This window comes from Aethalodelphis obliquidens, unplaced genomic scaffold (genome assembly GCF_003676395.1).
Source record: "Aethalodelphis obliquidens isolate GAN/ISIS:26980383/991018 unplaced genomic scaffold, ASM367639v1 scaffold7, whole genome shotgun sequence".
In the NCBI taxonomy this organism is placed as follows: Eukaryota; Metazoa; Chordata; class Mammalia; order Artiodactyla; family Delphinidae; genus Aethalodelphis; species Aethalodelphis obliquidens.
Genome location: NW_020837951.1, coordinates 56,155,477 through 56,163,474, shown reverse-complemented (window position 1 = coordinate 56,163,474; position 7,998 = coordinate 56,155,477).

The following is a 7,998-nucleotide window of genomic DNA, read 5'->3' as shown; positions in this document are numbered from 1 at the left end:
TTTTTTGGTAGGTTCCAGCGTTTTTTTGTCAATGGTTGATCAGCAGTTAGTTGTGATTTTGGTGTTTTCTTAAGAGGCGGTGAGGTCACATCCTTCTATTCCACCATCTTGTCTCCGCCCCCAGGTATTTACAATACAAACCAAAACAGACTTGTTCTGACTGCTCGATGTCTCCATGGCAACAACCACCACAGCCGCTTGGCCCAAAGAACTCAGCAAGGCGCTTGCTCCTCCTCTGTTCCCACAACCACCACCACCTCGGAACAACGTGCCACACTCCCAGCCCACAGCACCCCAGCTGACCAGTGATACCTACCCAAGGCTCCTAGGTGCAGGTGGCCCTCAAATCCCACCATGCCTGCACTCCCTCCACCCCCTCAGTCCTCGGCATGTGTGACCTTCCTTTTTTTCTTTCTTTTCATCCACTGATCCCAATTATTGATCCTCTTCCTTCTCCCTCTACTGCCACAAACAACCTCTTCCTTCAGAGAAGGATATCTCTCTTCTCATTTTGGATCAGAACAAGGAGTCCCCTGTACTTGCCTGGTCCTGAAGTGAATACACAGAATACATGGAGTCAGATATTCTATGACATTAACAAAAAAATTTTCCCCCGACCTTCTTCTCAGTGTTGCAAGTAGGTTCTATAGGTTAAGGTCAAAACCCTAGTTAATGGTAAGTCTTTTTCTACATAAGGAACTGGTGCAAGGTTTATCCATATTTCAGTGGGAGTCATAGATTTAGGCTTTAATGATAAATGTTTCATCACTAGATGTGACTGATGGAAGTTTAGGGATGAAGAGCATGACTGTGGGGTTTGTGTAGCACAAAATAGGGTAAAATGACAGTGTGAGTAGCACCCCCTAGTGTTGAGAAGAAGCTGTAAGTAGAGGGGAGGTGGCTGGGAGAAGGGGAGTGTCGCAGAGTTTGTCTTTATTGCTTTGCTCTCAATCCACTCATGCAGGAGTAGGATCCCGAGATCCTGGGTTCAACTGTTAAGAGACTTCTGAATAAAGTGCTTAAATTAATTCAAGAGGCAGCATCCAGGGATGAAAACAAAACTAAGATGCCATCAAAAAAGACCGAGGAGAGAGGTGAAATCCAAGTGGCCAGCAATGAAAGATAGACAGTGGAGGAAGCTAGGATGAAGCAAGGGACCCCTGGTGGACCCTGGAGAGACTCCTAGCTGCTACCTGGGGGAACACTATAAGCATTTCCTTTTCTAGGACTCTCAAGCTTTATAAGGGAAGGAAACTTTTTTTTTTTTTTTTTTTGTGGTACGCGGGCCTCTCACTGCTGTGGCCTCTTCCGTTGTGGAGCACAGGCTCCTGACGCGCAGGCTCAGCGGCCATGGCTCACGGGCCCAGCCACTCTGCGGCATATGGGATCTTCCTGGACCGGAGCACGAACCTGCGTCCCCTGCATTGGCAGATGGACTCTCAACCACTGCGCCACCAGGGAAGCCCAGGGAAGGAAACTTTTGAAGGCACTGAGTAAACTTGCATATCATTCCTCAGATCACCACCAATTCTGCCTGAGCTAAGGACAAGAGTGGTAAAATAAGAGTGAGAAGCCTTTGAATGCAGGTATCTGAACAGGTGAAATAATCAGAAGTAAAAGCCACAAGCCTTAACAACCAGGTATAGGGCAGAGTTAGTCACTGGCTGCCTAGATACCCTTAAGTTTTTAATGACTTCAGACATCTCCTTGGTTTGGACCTAGTTTGATTTTCTGACTCTGGTTACTCTGATTGTTTGTTGAAGTTGATATTTGCCAATCATGCTGACCCAATTCTACATACAGACCAGGTTTCACTTATTGTCCCAACCCTGACTCCATTCTGTCCTATAGAGTTTGGTGGGATATGAGGAGGACCAAGCCAGTCAGCTCCTGGACTTTCTTCCCTCCTTTCATTTATCTATTGAACACTTACTATGTGTCAGACACTGCATTAGATGCTGGGGATATACTAGTGAACAAAACTGACAAAAATCTCTGCACTTATAGAATTTACATTCTAGTTGAAGAGGCAGAAAGTAAACAAATTGCAAAAATATAATCTGTGATATATGGTTCTAAACCCAGAAATGAGGAGATGGTGGTTAAAAGTGTACATAGGGTGGCCAAAAGGGGTGACTTTTGAGTAAAAATTTGAAGGAGATTATATTAGTCTGGTAGGGCTGTCATAAAAAAAATACTACAGACTGGGGGGCTTTAATAGCAGACATTTGTTTTCTCATAGTTCTGGAGGCTGGAAGTCCAACAGCAAGGTGCTGGTAGGGTTGATTTCTGGTGAGACTTCTCTTCCTAGTTTGCATGTGGCTCTGCACTTACTAGCTGTGTATCTTTTGGAAAGTTACTTTACTTCTTTGAGTCTTGGTTTCCTAATCTGTAAAACTGGAATAATAAAGAATCTACCTCAAAGAGCTATAGTAAGGATTAAATGAATTAAAGCCTGAAATGTGTTAGAATAGTTTCTGGTCCATAGTAAGTAGCAGATAAATGTTAGCTCTTATTATTATAAATGTTTGCCTTCCTGGAAATTATATACATTACCAACTAGCCAATCTTTGGTAACTCCAAATGTGTGGGTTGCTTGTCTCCTCTCCTGTAAGGTTCAGATGGGCTTATCAGGCTTTCACAGACAGCAGCGTAGAGTCACAAATCAAAGGGCAAACTAAGTCCATTAGGAAAAGATAAGAGCCATTTGATGGGAACACTTGATTTGAATAAAAAATTCACAGGGCCCGAGGTAGGTTCAAAGTTTGGGGTGTAGAGAACCAAAGGTTTGGAGTCAGACAGAGGCAGGGCAGAGTACAGAGGAAGAAGGAGAGTTCAGTGTGACAGCAGGCCAGAAAGAAATGAGATGGTGTTCAGTATGGCTGCTGCAACGCCTCACCCCACTCCCCTAAACTCCCCACCCAACCCACTCAGGAAAGCTTCATGAAAGGCCCTGACCAGGGTCTAGGATAATTTTGCAGTGGGAGGCTGATTCCCACTACCATTTTTCTAGCTCCATAAAATCTCCATGGTATTAAGTACCATGGGAGAGGGAGCCAAGGTGCCAACCAGCAGGTGTCTAATATTTCTGTTTTGGGGACTGGGAGATAATATGTAAAAGTGGGTAAAGGTCTAGATGGACTAGGCTCAGCAAGGACCAAGGGAAGGCAGGATGAATATGCAGAGATGGGAATAATTAGATATCAGCTTCCATAGGGTGGATAAAGATTTTGAATATGCTAAGGAAGACATATGTTTCATCTGTCTTGGAGCAGATGTTTCATCTCCAGTACAGCCTCAATCCAATAGTCATTGGATTTGAAGGTATTTTATACACCTCCATTGGTAGTCTCTGGCTTTTCTAGGTACCAACCACTAGGGTGTTACTAATAATCAGGAATTTTGGGGTAAATAACAGTCTGGAAGCTATAAGAGTTATGGAATGGTATATGTTGGGTAATGAAGCAATGCTATGAATTATTATATGAGATTTTTGTGGTGATAAGGAACATTGACCAGCCAAATTGTCTGTAAGAAGTGTTTACAGGCTGGCATGGAGGCATAGTGCCTTTTGCTTGTGTTTGTGGAGATCGAGGGACCATTTTGTAGGGCAGCTTCCTGTTGCTTGCTTTTCTGTATAATAAAAAAGTTGGGTGGTCTTTGTCCCTGATTCCTTGTAAGGAGACTCTAAATCCTTGGAATTCCCTGAGTGATAAGAGTGTCTTTGTTATTCATGGTGGGTCCCTGGATAGTTTCAGGATGGGGGCTGGCAGTGCTGGAAAGACCCAACCATGTGATTAAGGTTTGGGGATTTGAGTCACTTTATATTAACCTGACCTCCCAACCTCTGGAGAAGGCAGCTGGAGACTGAGTTCAATCATTTGGCCAATAATTCAATTAATCATACCTATGTAATGAAACCCCAATAAAAACTCTGGACACCTGAATCTGGACACCTGAGCTTGCTAGTTTGGTAATCATACATTGATGTGCTGGCAGGATGATGCATCCTGAGGACATAGAAGTTTCAGGTTTCCTCTGAGATCTCATTCTTTGTGCTTCGTCATTTGGTCAATCTTGATTTGTATCCTTTATAATAAAACTGTAATCATAAGTACAGGGCTTTCCTGAGTTCTGTGAGTCATTCCAGTGAATTATGGTGTCTGAAGGAGTAGTAAGAACCCTGAAGATTTGTAGCTAGTTGGTTGGAAGTGTGGGTGGCCTCAGTTACAATACAAGTTTCTAAGTCAATATTAGGATATTTGAAGCCATACCATGAAGTTAAAACATGAAAAATCTATATCTATATGACTGTAGAGACCAGTTTCAACCCAACTGAGACTTTTAATCTCTTAGTTATAATGTTCTAGAAAGAAAGTTTGGCTTAGCCAAGTCTATGAATTATTCCTCTAACTTAGGTAACATTTTTTTCTCCAATTAACTGCAAGTTTTAATGCCATGGGTCTGAGGCAAGGTAGCCAGGATTGGGGTAGAGGTGACCCAAACCTTCAGCTTCCAGGTGGTCATTTATTTGGGTGATAGTATAGATAAACAGGGAAGGAACTTTTAAATTACCTGGTGAACTCTCAGGAATTTGTCAGACATTTCTGACTGTTTTAGGGACTTGCTTAGTAATTTCTGAGAGATGACCAAGTGCCATGGTAGTGTCTCATAGTAGCTGGTCAAGGTGCATCATTTTGAAGGCATTCTTCCACTTTTCACTTGCCTTATGTGAATGAGGCTCTAGGCACTGGAAGTCGTGGCATCATCAAGCCTCCTATCAATAGATCTGGTCAGAAGGAGTGGGACATGGTCTCAGATGGTAACTGCGGCCCCAGTAATTTTGATAGAGGGGCACTCATCAATTTTCTTACATTGGAATTCATGGACAAGAACTGAAATTCCATGGCCCAGGTGCGACTGACCTCATTCCTTAGCAGAAGCAACAAATGGCATCATTGTGCCCTTGATGGGTAAGGCCATCAAGCACATTGCCTAGCACTATCAGAAGACCTACACAATTCTGGATCACTGCTCAGCTCTCTGCAGTCCATGCAATTCATGAGAGTAGGTATGTGATATATTTTCTCTCAAATCTGAAGGTTAGAATGAAGTAGTTTCCAGAAGTGCAGGTGAATTTCTCTGGGAGTGATGCTTGCAGTATGCTGGGGTATGTATGATGCTAACGAACAAGGGCTTGGTACTCTACTCGCATTCTTGCCAGCTGTGTGGAGAGTGTCATCTGTGGGAGTTGGAACTTTCAACCTTGTCTCTACCTTCCACTCCAGCCCCTTCACTCATATGAGCAATGGAAGACCAAGAAAACTGAGAGCCTCAGGGAATTTTGTTCCAACATTACTCCCAACCAGTGGTTCTCAGGGGTTGAGCCAGATGGGGCATTTTTGAGGGTTCACATATTCTGAGAACTATTGGAAATTGCATCCTGAAGTGGCCTAGTTAAAATAAAATAGACTGAGGCTAGGCTACAAAATCCAAATAGGGCTAGATGAGCAGAAGTGATCAAATTATAAAGGTGAACAGGCTAGGGAATGAGGGTCAGCAATGCATGCGAAGGGTAGAAGCAAGTGGAAGAAAGAAAATCTGGAGGAAACCTTTGACCCAAAGTCCACATGCTCATGAAGGCATTTTATTTGGTATCCATGGCTGTTGATGCAGGTATGCTGGAATCCAATAGAAGAGCCAAAGCAAAATGAATGTGCAGCTCCAGCATTGTCAGTATCAAGTCTTTTCAATTTTACATCTTTATCTACTTGCAAATCTGTCCTTCCCTCTCTCCTGTGCAGTTGCTTTCTAAGTTTTGGAGATTCTATCTCTTCAATACTTCTCAATCCACGTCTATGGTGACTAGAATGATACATCTAAAACATGAATTTGATTTAAGTACCTTCAAAGCCTCCTCATTTCCTACAGGATTAAATACTAATGTCAGATAGCATATAAAGAAGACTATTTATGATCTTGCCCCTGCTTATTTCTCCATCCTCGTCTCTCACCACTTCCCCTCTCTCTCTAGCCACAATGACTTATTGATATTTCCTGGAACATGCCATTCTATTACATTCCTTCATGACTTAGTTCCTCTGTATATTGTCTGGAATGTTCTACTCTTGTATGTCTGGCAAATTCCTACTAGTCCTCTAAGACTTTATGCCTCTCTGAATTCTTTTCTGACTACCAAGGCATAGTTGAACACCCATTCTTTACAGATGTCTTCTATTTTAGCACCTACTGCAATGAGTTGTAATGATTGAAAATCTGTTTCTAGAGAGCATGGGCCATGTCTAATTGATTTCTGTGGTTTCAGAGCCTGGCACAGTGCCTGACACATAGTAGGATCTCAAATTATCTCTGAATGGGGAAGTGAAATGCTTTAAAAGCAGGAGAAACTTGTCAACAAGTTCATGTTGTTGATAATCTCTTGGATTCAAGGTTTGATGTCTGAAGTATGTGATATTGATTCCTTCATTAATTCAACAAGTGTTTATTGAACATCTACTGTAAGCCAGGCATGGGAATACAATGATAAACAAAAATAGTTGTGTTCTTCACTGCTCTCAGGGGGTTGAGGATTTATTGGGGGAAACTGTTACAGCATTTGTTTGAATTACTACATAAAATAGAACATATTCTGGGTTTGTCTCATCATATCAGCTGGAGATTTTCTCTAACACAAGGCTTTCTGCAATATGGAGTCAAAGCCTTTGCCTGTTGGGCTACTTTGGCTTCATGAATGATGCAAGTTTCTCTCTAGTTCTTCAGCACATAAAACTACAACAAATTAAAACACAACATGTAAAATAGTTGAACATCTTATTTTAATCCAAGCAAAACGTTGTCCTCAGAAATATGTGGACTTTACATCAATGACTTTATAGTTTACCAAGTGCTTTTGCATTTATAGTGGTATTTGGTTTTGCTTGTAGGAAAACCAAAGGAATATAGGGGGAGCGTTCAAAAATCAACAAAACAGGATCACTTTCTTAGGCTGTAGGGACTATCTTTAGATAGTGAGACATTATCAATATATATACTCAAGAAAATAAAGATTCTAGTCCCCCTGCTAAAAGCCAATATAAGACACAAACTTTTAACCTGCATGTTACTGGAGGAACGAAAGAAGCTGCCAGGTCCTGGCATGTTGAAAATAGAAAAAAACAAAAACCCAAAAAATCCAAAACATAGCTCCTGTGAAAATCAGATATGAGAAAGTTCAAACAAACCCAAACCAGGTTACTGTTCCTACAGGCTCCTACTATCTTGATATCCCCTGAGGGTTGGGTTCTGTTTCCTTCTCCGTTGGGGTTAGCTATAAACAAGGATAAACTTGGAGTCAAGGTGACCAGTGATGTACAGTCAGTTAGGTCCGTTCAAAGGCATACTGGCCAGAATTGCAGGGGATAGACATTCTGTTTTAAATGTCACTTAAGACAGGGGTTTATCTTTCTTGAATTTGGCTATCCTATTTTCCCTTCAGTCCCCCAGCTGAAGGTGATAACTAACTAGGAATTGCCGCAGAACGGAGAAGCAATTTTCTTTCTTTTAGGTAGCATGCTGCTGTGGCAGAGACACATGGCCCCAAGGATTCAATTATAAAACTCTCATTTTGATGTATAAAAAGATTACAAACAAAGCACAGGGCAAAATAAAGTTGCAATTACAGCTTGAGTCCAAAGTAGTTGACAATCTCCTAAATTGAAGCTAAAGTTATTTTGCTTAATTAGGAGTCAAAAAAATCATTTCATAAAAGTCATAGTATTATGTACCAGTTAGTCTATTAATATTTTTCCCTCTTTCTGAGGGTCTCAGAGAAAAACAACATTTTTCTTGATCATCTTTTTAAGATAAAAATCGTAGGCCAGGTAGAGCTTTCAAGCTTCTTTCTAGGATTTAGGAAAGAAAGGAAGGAAATGGGGAGAGGATAAAATTGCAGATTATTTCATACCTTTTACCAGTTCTAAATAGAAACTTACTTTGGCC